This window comes from Parasteatoda tepidariorum, chromosome 3, assembly GCF_043381705.1.
Source record: "Parasteatoda tepidariorum isolate YZ-2023 chromosome 3, CAS_Ptep_4.0, whole genome shotgun sequence".
Taxonomy (NCBI): Eukaryota; Metazoa; Arthropoda; class Arachnida; order Araneae; family Theridiidae; genus Parasteatoda; species Parasteatoda tepidariorum.
The window spans coordinates 20,410,509-20,430,024 of NC_092206.1; the positions used below are offsets into that span (position 1 = coordinate 20,410,509).

Here is a 19,516-nt window from a genome sequence, read left to right on the forward strand (position 1 = left end):
AACCTTTTTTTTACTGAAAAATATTTAATTTCATTATTAGAAAAATTGTTATTTAGTTGATGGAATAAAGTAAAAAGCATGCCGTTTTTAACTGATCAGGAAAGCACTGATTTGGTATTGAACGATTAGTTCATTCATTATATTAAAACTTACTATCACGAGTATTTGTTGTTTTGATTACAGATTATCGCACGAGATTATTGAAAAATATTTTATAATGAATATTTATAGATAGATTCTCTCATTGTTCATTTCTATTGCACTAAAAATACTGAACACAACATTAACGTGTTTAGCAGTTACTTACACGCACTAAGCACAACCATATTAGTAAATTTAGTCAGAAGATTAATAAGAATCTGTTTTTTTTTTTTAAATCTATTTATTATTTTTTTTACCGGAATAAGTATAGCATACACCAACTATTTTTCTGTCAAACTTGATAGAATACACCGCCGTCGAATTTGAAACCTGACGTTCTATCAGTAGTTTACAGGTTGTGTCGCCGTTTCATAAAATATTTTTTATTAAATGAGACAATTATAACTCATAATTAATTCAAGAAAATCGCATTTGATCATAATGAGAAGATTCGTGCGAAGTTCGCATGATAGAAAAGTTTATATGATTTTTTTTTTTTTTTATAAATTAAACATCTCCCCTGGAGTTAGAAAACGTGATTCATTAAGAACGTAGCTCTTATTAATTAACTTACATCATGTATTTCACGAGCCTGAAAATTACCCTATCCATTTCTGATGTATGCCTTACACAGTTTCTTATAATAGCTCGCATTAATTTCTTTCTTAAACAGCTACTGTTGAAAAGTAAGTTGATAAATCCCTTCACGAAGCTAATATCTAGTTTCCCATGGCTGAATCGCCAATGAGATTTATGTCACTTCGAGAAAAAAAAAAGGAAACAAAAGACTTTTCCTGAAAACGTCAAACCCCTTGCGTGCAGGAGAACATGTTTCCCGTTGTCACCAAATCTTATTTTTCACCATTTCCAGTGACCCATTTGTGACGTCGTCTTTCTAGTGTCAAATCTCTTCGCCACGATCACCAAATTAATTTCCTTTTTTTGCATCTCTTGGCGCTTTTTTTTCTACCCTCTTGCTGATTTTGATCCATAGCTGTCCCCGTGTGTGCCACAAACAAAACACGCCAACCCAATCCCAAAGAACTACAGCCATTAAGATGCATTCCAAACATGCACTTCGTGTTGTAAGATATTTTTCAGTTAAAATAAATAGATGGTGCCACGTTAAAGTGAAGCCAAAAGTAGGAAATCCCATATCTGAACCCATTAAGTTTCGTAAAAAAAAGAAGGCAATACCACCCCAATGGTGCACCCCTTACCCCTCTTTCTCCGTCATTTCCATTCTAATTTGTCCAACGTTGCCTCCGTGATCATAAACTTAATCAGTTGCCTAGGTTACGGTTTGGGCGTGAGCTTTCTGCTTCTGTACAAACATCATGGTCAGCCTTTATCATTATTATAGCTACCCTCTTGAGCTTATAGGTATACATCGAAAGGCTTGCTAATGGTCTTGCCAAGTTTCTTGTTGAGTTACCGAAGCACCTAATCTATATTGGAGGGTAATTACTACCCGGGCAATGTTCGCGATTCTATGGCTCTACAATTAGCAATGCGCGATCGCTCTCATTTTTTTATACTTTGTTCTATTCCAGCTACCCCCCCCCTTTTTTTTGTTGGTCATCGGGCGGAAAAAACATTGGTCGTAACTAAAGTTCAGGTCTTTTGTTTTTGTTTACTTTGCTTTAACTGCCTTGCTAATTGATGGTAGCTTTATGGACTAAAAGGTTTGATTTAAGTACCATAAAAAGTTTGTGTTAATGGTATTTTCGCAGAAAAATAAAAATATCTACATTATGGCATGATGCCCATTGCTTTGATAGCTCAATATGGTAATGGAATTCAAATTGAATTGACTATCTTATGGTGTATATATTTTTATGAAAGGAGATCAAATTTATTTTTTGATGTTTTTAAGAAGGTTTATCCCACAATTGAAAAATTCAAAGTTTGAACAGAAAATAATCTTTTTTTTTCTTATTATTTTCAGTTAAAAATAAACTAAAATATTATAGACTTTACTTTGGATTATACTTTGTTAGCGTAATATGGTAGTAAAGTGGAACTGATTATCGTTAGAAATATTAATACATTTATGAATTAAGATGCAGGTTTATTTTTAAAATTTTTATATTAATCAAGTGAATTCTGTGAAGTTGTTTAAAAATTAATTTTATTCGAAGATTAAATTGAAAATACTAAAGTAAATGTATATTATTTTTTAATTAATATTATTTTTTAAAGTAAATGTATATTAAATAAAGTACTGCCGCAATACTACGGTTTGCAAGTTTTTTATTTAACTAGATGATATCTATTTCTATTCTTCTATTTCTATTCTTCTATTTTTAGATGATCGAAAGAGATTTCAAAATTAAATGTCGGGAAATCAAACTTTTGTTTGCAGAATGGTATTTAGGTAGATGTCATAGTTTAATTTTATAACGGTGAAAAGTATGTTTATAAATAAATTGGGAGTTAAAATTTTAAAAAAATTGTTAGGATTTTTTAATTTTACTACTTTTTTAATAGATAATTAAATAATTGACACTGAATTTATTAAAATTAATTTAGTTGTAATTTCAAGCAAAGAGACATTTTTACTCCAAATGGTTGCAAAGATAAGCTGGAGGATGAAATTGATAGTCCGAATTGCTCCAAATGGTTTCAAGGCTATGATGCTGGAATAAAAATTAATGCTTTGAATTGTTCCAAATGGTTTTAAGCTATTATGCTAAAAGGCACCAAATGGTTTCAAAGTTGGTGCAAAAGGACGAATCTGATGTTCTGAATTTCACCAAGCGGTTTAAAAGCTGAAGTGCGAAACTTATGTTCCAAATTTTACTACAATCAAAAATCTTTTCTCTTTTGTTTTGTTTTGTTTTTCATTTCAAAAGCCGAAACACCATAATAATAACATTTTGTTTCATCTAAGAAATGTATGGAATGTATCTGTTCGGTTTATTTTATGAAAATTTGTTCATATTCGATTACATTTAATTTCGTCGATTGCTTCACGCTGTAAAAAATTCCAGCTCAAATTACGGTAAAATGTATTGGCATTCAGGATGCAGGTGTTTTTTTTTAACCGTAAAATCAATTTTTACTGGAACATGTAATGGAACCAAAAAATCTGATGTGCCGTAATTTTTTATAGTAATAATTATCGTAAAATTACAGAATCACTCTAATTAAATAAATATTACTGTAAAAATTGAGATATTTAACTGTAAAATGGATTTTACAGATGATGCATCCAAATTGCTAGTACCTTATTCCGAAAAATATTTGAACAGTGTAATTAAATCTTTAAACAAAGTAAGCTATTTTTGTTTTTGTTTACATTTATTTTTTAGGTTTACTCATTTAATCGTGGAGATAATTCAAAACGCGATTTAAAAATATTTTTTACATAATTTCTTTTAAGAATAATTCTAACAAATTTTATTATAAGGATGTAAGGGATTGTTTTAATTAACCTTTCGTGGCAAAGGAAATTTCTTAGAAATGAACCATAATCTCAGTACGAAAAACCACAAAAAGGATTTACATTTTCTACAAGATCAGAAATTCCTTATCTTTCCAGGAATGTGTAATTAATTAGTTTTATACCTTTACCTCGTTATTCCACAGACTTTATCGAAAAATAACTTTTATAAAACAAAACAACTTTTTGTTACGCCGACATGAAACTTAAAGCGATGAGTTACTTAATCGAGTTGTCAACGTTGAAAAAAGTCAAAAAAGATTTATCATAAAAGTTTAATTATCAGCAGCTGCATTAAATTGGGTGGTTTACGAACTCCACCCGAGAAAATGGTTATTTCCGTAAAATTACTCCGTAACTCTGTAACTAAACATACGTTTTATGTTATATAAAAGAGTGTATACCTAGACAGGACATCACTGATATATTTGATTTATTTACTGGATTTTAATAGTTTTATGAAATTATTCGTACGAGTGTAACTAATTTTGCAGGAGTGCCATAATTAAATGTTTAATTCAGTGATGATTTCCTGCGAGTCAAAATTGCACCTTTACAACCTTTGGTAAACCTTTGCCATTGAAAATCTAAACCTTTTTTACACTTTTAGAAAAGGTCGTAATTTAGGTGTTAATTTTTTTTTTGTCCAGTTAATTCTTCATTTAGAATTCAATCCTTGATTTATTATGGATTTTGAAAAACTTTCATGATTTATTGCGTAAGTATTTTTTTAAGAACAGCAATTATAACGAAAAAGCTAATTGTGAGAGATAATTCATATTTATGGAGTTAAGTATTAAATAGGAGCATTAATATTATTTTTTTTTTGGTGCGAAATTTTTTTTATGAAATGAAGTCAAAAATCGTTTTTAAATTAATTCTAATTTTAAAATGATATGAAAAATACCAAATTTATAGTTTGAATTTTTTAGTTAAATGTTTACCTTGACAGTAATAGCGAAACAGGTTTGAACATGTTCATGTTATGAACATTTGATATAAAACACCCAATGTCTCAAAACATTTTTATTTCGTTTTGCTGAGTAAAAGATTGAAATTAGTATAAAGGTAGCTTTTTATTCTTAGCTGCATATAAAAAAAACTTACTACAAGAATATTAGTTGTACATACATTTGCGCATATCTGTAGTGCATACATAGGGCTTGCGTTTCTAGATTTTCACTTATAGTACCTAATATATAGGGATATCCCGATGGATTTTTAGAAATAAATATTCAAATTTTTGTTCCAGCATTAGATAATGAGTTAATGTAAGTTTTGTATACATTTTTTTATTTTCCATTTAAATACATTTAAAAACAAAACTTTGATAGGGCCAAGTTGAACAAAAGATTACAAATATTTATTATTGTTATCGTATGTTTACCAAAAGCACTTTAATTTTATAAATATTTCTCTAAACAGTTAACTACCTACCGATATAACTTAAAATTATGGATAATTTCGTGAAATAAGCGAATAGAGAAAACAGTGATTCCCTCAATAAGGTGACAATTCTCTCTCCTGTTATTTCTGCTTAAACGCCAAAAATCTCATACGCAGAATTTCTACAAAGTAACTGCTTATTACAAATTGGATGATAAAAACTGTAAAATGTCCTTTATTTGTTCCAAAGGGGTCATAAATTTTGAGCTTTATCCCCAAACAACACGTTTTATCATTGAATGAAATGGTTTTATCTCGTAATATCCTGTGATTTCTTGTACTTCTTAACAATATCCATTCGAAACTTTCTTTAAGGAGAGAATTCTACAACCTGAAAGGAATTTTAGTTTCAACTGTCCAAGGAGTTTTGTATAAGACTATAAACTGTAGAAAGTTGTTGGCGACACAATTGGCCCCTCAAAAAAGGACTTTTGTTGTGTGTAATTTCCTTCTTTTTTTTTCTCTAATTGCGCCAAGAATTCGCGATTGACTGGGCACGACGTCTGTTGGTCGTTGATAGCAATTTGATGTATTGCCCTAAGATTAGCCCTCTTTTTTTCTAGTGTCTTTGTTTCTTGGAGTTCTTCTGTACCGCTTTGTTTACGCTCTCTTGGTGTTGAGAGTGTCTTCGTTATCGATATCGTCTTCCGATTCATTAGCTGCGTTTCTTTATTTGCTCACTTCACTTCTTATCGCGAACTTCGTATAATTTTTTTTCTTCTTTTTTATCGTCTGCTTCAAGATTTGAGATTTTTTTTTTTTACTCTATTCTTCTTTTCCTGTCCGTGATTGGTGACATAGTGATGGATATCCAGCAGGAAGTTGAATTCTCGAAGCGATACGGCTTACAATTCAGAACACTTTAAGTTGTTTAGAACTATAAATCTTGTAACTTTGTTGAACAAGAATACAAAACTAATTCGCTTTGTTTTCATCTTACAAAGCCTTAGCTACTATTCTGTATGAAACAAGGTTATATATAAATGTTTTATTTCAAGTATGGACATCTTGTTTTCCAATAATGCACAACTTTATTTTCTTATTTTGGAACAATTCAAAGTTTTTAAAAGAGTAATTTTCTTGATATATGGCCGATTTTTAACTTTTAAACGTTTTGTTTTCATTATTTTCTTATTTTGGAATAATTCAAATTTTTTAAAAGAGTAATTTTCTTGATATATGGCCGATTTTTAACTTTTAAACGTTTTGTTTCCATTATTTTCTTATTTCGGAATAATTCAAATTTTTTAAAAGAGTAATTTTCTTGATATATGACCGATTTTTAACTTTTAAACGTTTTGTTTTCATTATTTTCTTATTTTGGAGTAATTCAAATTTTTAAAAAGAGTAATTTTCTTGATATATGGCCGATTTTAAACTTTTAATCGTTTTGTTTTCAATATTTTCTTATTTTGGAACAATTCAAATTTTTTAAAAGAGTAATTTTCTTGATATATGGCCGATTTTTAACTTATAAACGTTTTGTTTTAATTTTTTAAAGTTAAAACTTTTTTAACTCATGAAAATTTGCATATTTCTCTTTAATTGTTATTAAGACTTTTCCCATTGTCTGACACTAATTAAGATTTGCTTGTTCTTTTAATACTCACTAAGATTTTCTTAAAATATTTACCAAGATTTGCTAATTTTTTAGCACTGTTATTATGATTTTTTTATAAATTTTCTAAAATTTGTTTGAAACTTGCAAAGCTTTTTCTTTTCGTTTTTGATTAATATTTATTGAAATATGCTTATTTGTTTAATACTTACTAATATTTGCTGTAAGTTAAGTAATTTTATTAAAATTATTATATTTAATTTTATTTAAGGTTAAAATTTTTCCAACTCTTGAAAGTTTTCATTCATCTTTTTAACTCTTTATTAATTAAATTGTACAAGACTAATTAAGAGAGCTTAATCTTTTGATACTTACTAAGATTTGTTTATTTCCTAATACTTACTAATATTTGCTTACTTGTTGAGCACTTATTAAGATTTTTTTAACTTACTAAGATTTGCTTATCTTTTTACACTTTTCTAAGATTTTTTTCTTTATTTATTAAAATTAGCTTATTTGTTTAATACTTACTAAGATTAGCTTTAATAAAATTTCAAAGATTTGGTTCCATGAATAACACTAACTAATATTTGCTTATTTGCTTAACGCGTGCTTATTTGTTTTCTTTAACTAGCATATTATTTTGTAACTTGAACTGTTTGTTACATGGTAACCAATATTCTCAAAGTAATATTTATGTAGAAATTATGTATTTATTTTCTTCATCAGATGAAGTCAATTATCGCGTTTTGCATAATTTTCACGATTTCTTTGCTAATATTGCGTTTAATTCCCTGTTATTGCGTGAATACTATTCCTAGCCCACTCATAAATCAAAAAGTTCACAATATTTGAGTTTTATGTGTGAGCCACGCCTTGATTGTCTACTTTTTGGTAGTTGTTTTCTACACGTAAACATTTTATGGTTTCTTACTAGACCTTTGACATTTTCCTTTTTACCTTCAGAATATTTGTTTCTTTAAGATCTCAATAACAATATTTTAGGATAAAAGGTGAATTATATTTACTTATATAATCTGGGAAAATTTATATTATTTTTTATTCACATAGGATAAGAGTAAATTATTTTTTGTTCCCAAGCGATAAATTATTTTATGCACTAATCTAACAAAATATGATATATTTATACAGTTAATTATATAAAAAGGAATGCCCCCTAGTGCATTTCAATTATGGTAAATCAATAATTATTTAACTAGTTTGTAAAGAGGTACAAAAAATGTGGGTAGTTTTTTCTAAATTTTTTTTCTGCGTGATTGAATGTTTAAACAAAGCACATTATTTGTCCCTGTAAACATTTTTCGCAAATTATACCCTTGAGCCGTGGTGGCTCAGGGGATAGAGCATTCGTATTCCAATAAAGTAAACCGGGTTCGAATATCAGCGATGGCTGGTCGATATGAATTCCGCACCCGACTTGCACCGACCACACTGCTGACGTGAAATATCCTCAGTGGTAGACGGATCATGGGTTAGAGTCCCCTTGCCGTCAGACTAACCGTGGGAGGTTCTCGTGGTCTTCCTCTCCATATAACGCAAATGCGGGTTCGTTCCATCAAAAAGTCCTCCACGAAGGAAAATTTCTCCTAATACTTGATCCTGGAGTTCCCTTGTCTTCTGGATTGGGTTTAAAATTACAAGGCTACGGCGGGTTTTTAAATGAAATAAAATTATACCCTTGTAGGTTTAATGACACTTCAGTTCTGATTAATTTATTTATCTATTGCTTTGTGTTTATAATTATCATGTCTCATATCAAGAGAGTTTTGCGACAAAATCGCCAAAATTGGCTATGATTATTTTTGATGGCTGTGTAACTTATTGTTATATAATTAATGGAAGGATATTGGAATTAATATAAAATTTAAAAAGTAAAGAACGGTTTTCTACATAACTGAAATAATTCCACAATTAAAAAGCAAAAACACGTGTTTTATTCACCCTTATCGGGAAAATGGCAACCTATAAGGCACAATTTTTGCTTTAAGGGTTTAAGTTGTTTTTATTACTAAATATTTAAATGGATAAAAATAAATCAGACATAAGAAAGCTAAACAAAATTTAAATTTTTAAACGAATGATTATATTCAATTCTAACTAATAGCTAAGGAAAAATTGAAACTGACATTTACAACAATAGACAACAATCTTTCACTAACATAATATTTTTTTAAATCCTTTTAAATTTTATATTTTATTATTTTTGTCCTTTATGGTGATTTGTGGTTTTCATTACTAAATTTTCAATAAATAATAATGCAGTAAAAAATTAATTTTTAATTCAAATAAATTCAAGCTTTTAAGCCAAGTAAATTCAAGCTGATATTAGTGCTTGACTTTACAGGCAATGATCTTACTGTAACGTAACACTTTGTCAAATCTATTTAAATCTAACCATTTTTATTTTAGTCATTTATAATGATTTATTGTTGGTTTGATTACTAAGTTTTTAAACGGATATAATTAAATCATACAATATGAAACTAAATATTTTCTAACTCTGAATTCAAGTCGGGGAAATTGAATGTGACATTAACTCATGACTTTTAGACAACGATCTTTCAATACCGCAATCCTTTGTCAAATCCTTTTAAATTTTATCCTTTCTTATTTTTGTAGTTCAGAAAGGCATGCCATTATTTATTTTCTTTTAAAGGCAGGTAACTTAGCCGAAAACTGAGATTCCACGTTCTCTTAAGGCTACTTATTTCGCCTCAACTCTTCAAAAACGAATGCGAACGCAGAAGAATAGTTTTAGAACGAATAGGGCAAAGAACAGTTTTTTTTTATTATTTATTTTGATACTTCGTAACCTGTGACATAATACGCAATACTAGATTTTTCCAGTTTTCTTCCAGTTTTTTTTTCTTTTTCTCCGGAATAAAAATGCTTCACTGAACTTTCCTGGAGGAAACCAGGGGTTGGGGAAGGAGAGCGTAGAATGTTTCTTTGTTTTCGAAGCTAAGAACATGAATTTCAACGTTTTCTAAAGAACAAAAATATTCTGTTGCTCTTTTTCCTTTCTTATTTTTTTATTTTTATTTTTATTATTTTTTTGTCATTATTTGAAATATTAAAGAGAAGGAGAAAAATGAGATTTTCAACTTTTTTTTTCGCTTATAAAAAGTAAATACCTTTTTTTGTTTTGTTAAATATGATTAAACGCGTGAAAGATTTAATTATGCATGGTACTGGTCACTGCCACGATTTCAAATTGTTGTTCTGTGGGTTGTAAAATGCAAATCGTTTTTTTTTCTTATCTTCTCTTTGGTAATCTAATTATGCTTTATATTAAGTTTTATTTTCATTGATGTATATTTCTGCGTGATGTAATTTTTCGGAAAATTTAGTAAAAGTTAATTGTTTCATATACTAATTCGATTAGATATATTTTAAAGCAATAAATGTAGCAAAAATGTTTTTCGTAGGGACCATTTAAATATTACGCAACCATTATGATTGTTCTGAAGTCTAGCAAAATCTGGAAAATCTTATTTATCACTCCTTTGCTTACATACGATGTCATTTCAAAATTAAATTACTAATTTACAATGTTTAGTTTTAGGGAATTTTGTTTTCATACGTAAGCATTGCTTGCAAAATGCGTGCGTAAGCATTAATAAGCATTGCTTGCAGCCTTTCATGGCCCTGCCATCCTTTTCTGGGGAAAAGTAAAAAAGAAAAAATAAGCCCTAATTCCACCTTTTTAAAACTTTACGTAATATCTGTACGGCCCCTTGCATTTTGAACTTTATTTAATTATGTCACTGTTGAATTTTTCAGGATATCTTATAAACGTATTACAGATTTAACCGTTCATTTTTATTTTTAAGTATTATTTGTTTTAAACGTTTTTTTAAAATTAATCTAATTTAATTTGTAATCTCTATTTGCTCGAATCGTGGGTTTAATTTTTAATAGTGTTTACTTTTTGTAATTTTTTTTAAAGTTTGCTATACAATTACTCTATGAAATTTTTTAATTCAAGCCTCAATCACAATAATTTTCAATTTTCAGAAAATTTCTAAATAAACCGGAAACTGATTCGTATTTAAGCATAATATAATTTGTGACTACTTTAATCAGCTCTTCACTTGTTTTCTAAAACTTGTTTTCTATTTTCAAGTTTTAAAGCATTTTACAAACGAAATATACTTCCTTTGACTTTATCTAAACTTGATCTTTAACGCAAGTACCCTTAAGAACAATAATATATGGGGGGGGGGGGTACTGCGGTGAATATTTAAAGGAACATGCACCTTTTCAGAATTTTTTTTTTTTATCTGCTATAAAAATCAAAGAAAGCTAGAGAGCATTTAACAGCTTCTTCAAAAATCTAACGACCCGTTAGTAATGCCATCTTAAGTGAAATTTGTTTAATCAAGTAATGCGAACTATTTTTTGGAGGGCAAGAAAAAAAAATAAAAATAAAAAAACGCTGTTTTTTGCATTTTTTTTCTTTTCTTTTGGGAGTCTTCATTTTCTTTTATCCCCGAAGCATTGGATAACCGAAAAAGCCTTTTTCGACGCTTTTTTTTATAGAACGAAAAAGATTAAAATAAAAATATATCCGAACTAATGACTCCAGCGTATACATTAATTAAAGCTAAAATATCTTAACTTGAAAGGGCTCAAAAACCCGGGATCATTACGTTTAGTTTTCTCGTGCTTTGATAGATCGAATTGCTAGAGCTTTAGAACAATAATTAATCACCCCTGGCCGCTCATAATAATGAATGGATATTGGGTTTGTACTTTGTGACCGTTTCAGCACACTTACTTTTATTAGTTTTTTCCTGTCTTATGCTCTTTTAAACTTAAAATTTATTCATTATTATGAGAAAATAATATTTTCTCTAATATTTATATGATTATGATAAAAAATTATAAATTTGCAGGCTATTGAATTTTTTCGAATTTTTTTGTTCTAATTGCGTGACGGAAGTTATTGAATAACTTTTCTTTTGCTATTAATTTGTCGTACATTGTTATCGCAGTAGAGAATAGAATGATAATTTTTCCATTGATTTTACTAAGAATGGAATATTAATATTTTAATCAAGTCTTACGAAGAATAGAACACTAATTTTCATGGAATTTTTTTTTACGAAGAATAGCATACTAATAATAAATAATTATGAATAATTTTGTCATAGATTTTTTTTAATGAAGAAAAGAATAATAATTTTGTCATGGAATTTTTTTTTAATGAAGAATAGAACAATAATTTTGTCATATTTTTTTAACGAAGGATAGAACAATAATTTTGTCATATTTTTTTAAATGAAGAATAGAACAAAAATTTTGTCATATTTCTTTTAATGAAGAATAGAACAATAATTTTGCCTAAGATTTTTTTAAAATGAAGAATAGAACAATAATTTTGTCATATTTTTTTTAAATGAAGAATAGAACAATAATTTTGTCATACACATTTTTCTTAAATGAAGAGTCGAACAGTAATTTTGTCATACATTTTTATGACGATTGGAATGACAATTTCGTCATACAAAAAAATTTTACCTTACGTTTTTACGAAAAATATTTTTAACTTGAAGCGTGAAATATTTTTACAGAGAATAGAATAATAATTTTTTCAGATAAAAAAATATTGGTTAGGGAATTTAAAAATGATCAAGGCATTGTTGTAGCTATAATTAAATGTACCTAATATTTTATTTATTTATTATTTTTTTTGGCGGGGGTTGTTGGATCTGTTATTTATTTCACCTTTAATTTTTGTTGCATAGTTTTTTTAATTGTACTTTTTTATTTATAGAAATCTAAACAAAATTTAATATTTAATTTTACAGACTTTTAATATGTTGTTAGCTTAGATGAAATGAAACGCGATGATTATGTGGTTAAGACACTGAGCTGTCTATTGTGAAGAACTTGGATTCGATCCAGTTTATAAAATTTCCCAACAAAACTTCTAATAAACCTTAATATTTTTGTATTATTTGTTATTGTCTTAAGAGTTTATTTCTTTCTGCTCATTGCAAACAAATCAAAATATTTGAATTTAAATTTTTTTGAAGAAAAAAATTATATTAGCTATATTGAAATATTTTCTTTGTAAACCAAAACTAAATTTTATCCCATAAAACTTATGAAATGTAACTAAAAATATTTAATTTTCTAAGTTTGCTTTGTATTACGTAAAATCCATTACAAATAATAAAGTAGTTTTCTTTCCTTTAAGGTATTAAACCAGTTTTTAAAGGTAAAAAGGAAATGAAAAGAAAGAAAAGTAACATTCTTTTAGTTCGAAGTTTTAGAGAAATTTATTTCTGTCAGCTTTAAAGATTTTAGAAACAACGCCGATGTGTACTAACGGATTCCCTGTATTTATCGGTTAGTTTCCTTGGAGAGGCATGTTAAGTTATATTTTTAGTTCCATTAGTTTATTTTTCTTACATTCCTTTCTTCCGGAGTATGAGTTTTTTTAGTTTACTTATTTCCGTTTTATTTTTCCTTTTCCCGGAGTATTTATTTTTGTTTTATTTTGCGGAGTTTGATAGTATAGCTAGCGTTTAAATCCGCATTCTGGTATTAATCTGAGGGGTGTATCATGGGATTTTACTTTTGACAGATGAGATGGGATAGAAGAATTTGGAACTAAGGAGTTAAAGTAAGAAATGCTTTCAACTTAAATTATGTTTATTTGGCGACGACAGTTACCAGTTTGGCGCAATTTCACTTTGTCCAAGTACTCTTTATTCGCTAATGCTTCAATCCTTTTTATTTTTTTACCTCTTTTTGCATGAATAAATAAAAATAATAAAATGAAAAGTAAATAAATGAAATAAGTAATAATAAAATCAATATAATATGAATAATTCTATTTCTTGCGTAATTTTTAAGAAAAAAAAATTCTTTAAGCTGCAATATATGTCTCGCAGAGGTAGAAAGTTAGAAAATATAGTGATTAGTTCTATTAAAAAAACTAAGACTAAATTAGACCACTAACTAAAAGATAATAGTAGTCCAAACGCTTTTTCATTGGCCCGTTTAGAAGTTTATTATAGGTTCTTTGAAAAAGCTAGTAAAAAATTAAAAAAAAAAAAAAAANTACTTACATAGAGGGAGAAAAAAAATACAATTTAGAGAATGTGATGTAATGTAATACAGTTTTTGAAATATGCTATTTTAGTTAAAAATATTAACTAAAATTCAAAACCAAAACAGCATACCATCCCCTTAGATCGCTTCAGAGGACTACTGATAATTACTTTATGGTGGTTACAGCAAATTTAGTAATCCGGGACCAAAACGGTTAATTTCGCGCATGTCTCAACACAGACGTACTTTTTTTTAAAATTTGTATTAACCCTCTCATTTCTATATTTAATCCTTTTATTCACACTGGTGTATGCATGTCCAGTAATGAAACATGCTAATTTTGCACAGACTAAAATACTAAATCAAAACAAGCATGCCATCCCTATACATCGCTTTAATGCTTTAATCATATCCATATTCAGAAATAACTGAGCATGCGCATTTTCGACGTATTTGTGTCAATGACATGCGCAGTTACTTCTAAATTCTGAACTAAATTACTTAACGCGAGAAGATGTAAAACAGTATTAAGTTTCTTCAATATTTTTAACTCAAAGAAAATCCTTATTTTTAGGACTGATATTTTAAACTGTGTCGTACAAAGAAAAATTATGTTAGTACTATGAAATGCTCTGTTTTATTTTCAAACTTGCAAAAGTAATATTATTTGTCAGTTGAAAATAATGTTTGAACTTGTAATGAATGTTTCTTTTACTTTCAAATAATGCTACCTTTACTTTTGAATAATGTTATTACTTTTACTTTTAAATAACGTTACTTTTACTTTTAAATAAATGTCTTAAGTACATTTAGAGAAATTACTTCCATCTTGTTAATTAATGTTTTTGTAAATTGAAATGTTTTTAACATCGAAAGTAAAGTCAACAATGCTAATTAGCTGCCATTTTTTACTCTTATAACGATAGAAGACAAAAAGGAAAAGAAAAAATTATTTTTCCAAATGCGTGTTTTTAAAGAAAATATTTAGTTTTCTCGAAAATTGTAACCAAGAAATATTCTTTGACCTCAAGGGACTGAAATTACTGTTTTTGAGCTCCTACCCCTTGGGGGGAAAATTCGGTGAAAGTTTTTGATTTTTTACTAATTCAGTGGAAGTAAGAAAAGAACCATAAATCGAGTTAACGACTACATATTCTTTTCTTTTACAATGAACTAAAAATCATGAATTTGTTACCTAAAGCAATTACTTGCTCGTCGATGTGTGATCCCCAATTTTCCCTTTACTCCTTCGCATTCCTAAAAAGAAAAGGGATAAATACGAAGGTGTAAAACGGGAAAAGGGAAGAGTTGGGGAAAGAGGAAGGGGAAACAGTGCAAGATAGACCCATGGCAAACATTACATTTATCAGGTTAGCGTTTACACATAAGCAAGAGAATAAAGAAATAAGCCTAAAGACATTTTCTCGCGTCAGGAGTGAAACAACTCAGCTCGTCTTTATTCTTGCGGTCGCTCGAGAATCGTTCTATTTTCAATGATAGGGAAAAGTTTCCTATTACACGAAAAATGATTTATTTTTTTGCTAATACAAAATTTAAAGATAAGTTCTTTTCTCTCATTTTTGAATTTTTTCTATTATAATGTAGCTTTAATAGTTATCTTCAAAACAAATATGTTTTTCCATTAAAGTCACGTTTACTTTTAAACTAGTTTATACTAACTACTTTTGTTAGAATCGGTGTAACTTATTTTTCAGAAGAAAAATAAAATTGTGCTTTTGTCGAAGAGTTATTAAAACTATTTAAATTGCATACATTTTTGACCTCGTTTAAATTGTTTTTTATTTTTTTCGCCTTATTTTAAATAGTTATTATCGAAGTTTAGATATAGTTTCCCTTTATTATAGAAGGCTACGTTTATCGTGATTGTTTCTATGAATAATCTGTAAAAATTAAAATTCCTTCTAAATACAGCTCAATAGGTTCTCATTATTAGAGAAAAATATTTGAATTCTTAGTATGTTAGGTATACTTTTTCTATTCTAAAATAAATTGTTCTAGAACTATCTGTTAGAACGCAAGAAAAGTCTTAAATTTGTATAATGCAAAAAATGTTGTTCCTAGTTCTAATTCAATTAAATCCGATTTGATAGTTAATTAATAATTTTATGTTTATTTGAAGCTAGAAAAGAGAAAGATATCTAATTAAAGGAATAATATTCTTAAAAGATTTAATTCATATTCCAAATCAAATCAAATATCTTGTAAATAATTAAAATTAACAAAATTCAATTTTTTAGTACAAAACAGCAAATCTTAAGACATTTTAAGTCCATGTTTTTAATCTAATCCAATCAAATCTCTTATAAATAATTTTATTTTTGTTTTGAGCGAACAAATAGCTAAAAAGAGATATTTTAAGATTTGAAGTTCACGTACTGAATCCAATCCCATAATAAAATTTAGAAATGCATTCAAATATTTAACATAATTCTATCCGACAAAATACTTATTAAGAGAAAAGAAAGATATCTCTACTAAAACTTAAGCAGCTTAATTCTCTTGCTGTTTATTTGAAGATTTAAATTCTTTGAGATGTTGCTTCACTTGTTTTAAATGCAAATTACGTTAGCATTCGTAATCTAAATTAATTAAACTCTTAAAAGATACGCAATTAAAGTCACTGATTTCAAAGCGTAGCAGTTTAATATAATTTAAGTCATACATCGTCTAGCGTTTAATGCACTGTTATTTTATTAGTTCATTTATAATTAAAGGATAGCATTCTTCCGTTTTGTTTATGAATTCCAATGATCATTAAAATTTTTGCCATTTAAGGTAATTATTATTGCAGTCATTGGTAATTAAGTTATACTCTGATTTTTGAAATTAGAATTGACAATTGCTTAAGTTATATTTCGAATTGAAATCAAGCAGTTTATGTCTAAATGTTCTCGTTACTTACATAGAGGGAGTTGTTCGCACTGAAAACTCAACATAGAATGTGATGGATGTGAAATAAAATTAATCACGAAAAGTTTTTCCCTCGGTATAGCGTCCAGTTAAGAGGAGTATTTAGAAAATATTTGTATATTTCCTTAAATGTAAATAAAAAATTACAGAAAAATATTTTATTTTATATTTATTTCATAACAAACGTTGAACAGCTTACCCAATTTTGGGTTTACGATTACTGATGTTCAAACCCGTAAGCTTGTAATTTTGAACCCAATCCAGAAGACAAGGGAACTACTGGATCGAGAATTGGGAGAAATTTGCCTTCGTGGAGGACTTTTTTTTTGATGGAGCTAACCCGCATTTGCGTTGCATGGAGAGGAAGACCACGAGAACCTCCCATGGTTAGCCTAATGGCATGGTTAGCCTAATGGCAACCCATGATCCGTCTACCATTGAGGATATTTCACGTCAGCACTGTGGTCGTTGCAAGCCGAATGCGGAATTCGTATCAACTGGGATTCGAACCCGGTTCGCCTCATTGGATAGCAAATGCTCTGTCCCCTGAGCCATCACGGCAACATAAAAATATTGACTCTAACTTTTTAATTTTTCCCAAATATGTTTGAATAAATAGTAAACTTGAACTTTTATTAAAGCAGAATAAAGAAATTCAGCGCTCATATGTCTTACAGATTTCTCAACGTAAGCCTATCATTACATGATACTGATTCTTTTCTAAATAAATAAGTTGAACAATATAGCTTGAATTCGAAATCGAGGAGGTATTCTTATATGGAATTCTTTTGAATGAGACTTCCCCAATGGAAGTCGGAGATTTTTACGCCTTAATAGAGAGAGTGATAAGAAGCCTGCGATAAGTAATCCGACCAAATAGGTCTTCTTCGGTGATAAAAGTACTGGGGGATTTCCGAACAAATTTGTTCGCAAAACTTGATAGCTAGATCTGAATTTATGTGAACGTATAAATAAGTTGTAATGCATCTTTGTATTTTATCTAGAGTTTGAACAATTCTCTAAGCAACGCCGAGAAATAAAATCTGATTGTTTTTGTAAGTGCAATCGCAATGGAATTTTATATGGACAGTTGTCTATTTATTCGCTGATGTGGGTTAGTGTATAACTCTGTTATGCATCGTTATTTTTATCATTCTGTGAATCTTGAACAATGTTATACATTGACAGGTGTTTCGCTCATGTATTGGGGCTATATAGAACTAAATCTTTCATTGGCAGTTACCTCCTTTTCATATGTAGACGTTTTTGAGCATATAACTACATATATATATTCACTCTTTCATTCACATATGTACACGTTAATGAGCGTGGAACTACGTTATGTATTGAGAGTTAACTCATTCACATATATACATGTGAATGAGCGTAGATCTATGTTATGGACAGTTGTCTCATTCAAAAAATATACAATTAAATGAGTGTAGAACTACTTTGTATATTTACAGTTACCTCATTCACACTTGCAAATGTTTACTTGCGTACTAATGTATATTATGTGCGTTAATGAGCGTAGTAGTATCGATGTCACATATCGTATCGATGAACTCATTCACATATGTACACGTTAATGAGCGTAGAACTACGTTACGTATTGAGAGTTAACTCATCCACATATGTACATGTGAATGAGCGTAGATCTATGTTATAGACAGTTGCCTCATTCAACAAATGTAGAATTAAATGAGTGTAGAATTACGTTGTATATTTACAGTTACCTCATTCACATTCACAAATGTACACTTGCGTACATATGTATATCATATATGTACGTTAGTGAGCGTCGTAGTAATGGTGGTAATTATATATTCATAATTTTTCTCTATTCATAATTTATATATAATCATAATTTAAGGTAGAACCATGTAGCTTTTTGTGAATTGCAGAAGAAGCGTAGGATTATGTTGTTTTGACTTTGTGCAGATAAACTGACCAATGATTATAAGTAATGTAATAGAATGTCAATGTATTGGTTAACTTTATTATAGCGTAATTGATATATTCACTAAATCATTATAAAATGATGTTAAGTTGATTATGTTACTTCAACGTTAATGATTATGTGTACATATTTATTAAGGATTGTAGAATGCTATTATCTTGATTACTTCATTATTACATGCATTCAATAATTTCACGTATCTTTTTTATTATATATATACCTTTTAAATTTATCGTGCATTTGTTTTATGTGAGCGAGAATTTTTTATGCAATTCTCGTAAGCGGATATCTGTAATAGTTAAATTTGAATTTACAATAGCTGAATTTTTAAAATGCTTCGGTATCGAATTTTTATTTGAGAATTTTTCGCTATTTGTTTTACCAAACTTATTATTTTCGTATTAAACATTTGCTTAATTTAAGCCAAATTTAAGTATCCTCAACATAAAATAACTTTTTAAAATTATATATTGAGTCAGTATTCACTAAATTATATTTACAAATCGTAATAAATGTATACATTTTCCACATGTTTCCTATTTATATAATATATAATTGATTCATGCGGATTTTCTTTACGTTTAATTTTCCGTCATTATTTATTTTCCTAAAGTTCCAGTCTTAAAAAAACGTACTAACATTAGAAAAAAAAAGAATAAAAAATACAGCGTGCCATTTACTTTCTGCTGAGAGACGTATTACTTCTTTTTCTCTCAATTTATTCGTTTTATTCAACATATTCTTTTTTCCGTTTGAAATAAATGCCCAAATCCTTTTTTCAAAAAAATGTAATACCTTGCACGAATATATGACAAAGAAGAAAAAAAAATATTGATTAAACGTTGACAGAAGAAACATCGCTGAAAAAAACCTCACTTTACAAACCGAATCGGGCAGTCAGTGCCTGGGCACTACAACTCCTGAATTATGGAGTGTCGTTCGAACCATT

At 28.5% G+C, this 19,516-nt stretch overlaps 1 long non-coding RNA gene across 1 annotated transcript in view; it reads left to right on the plus strand.

Annotated features, from left to right (window-relative positions):
* Positions 1–19,516, plus strand: part of LOC139425129 (uncharacterized) — a 71,012-nt gene that overhangs the window by 32,186 nt on the left and 19,310 nt on the right. The gene's annotated exons all lie outside the window — the stretch shown is intronic.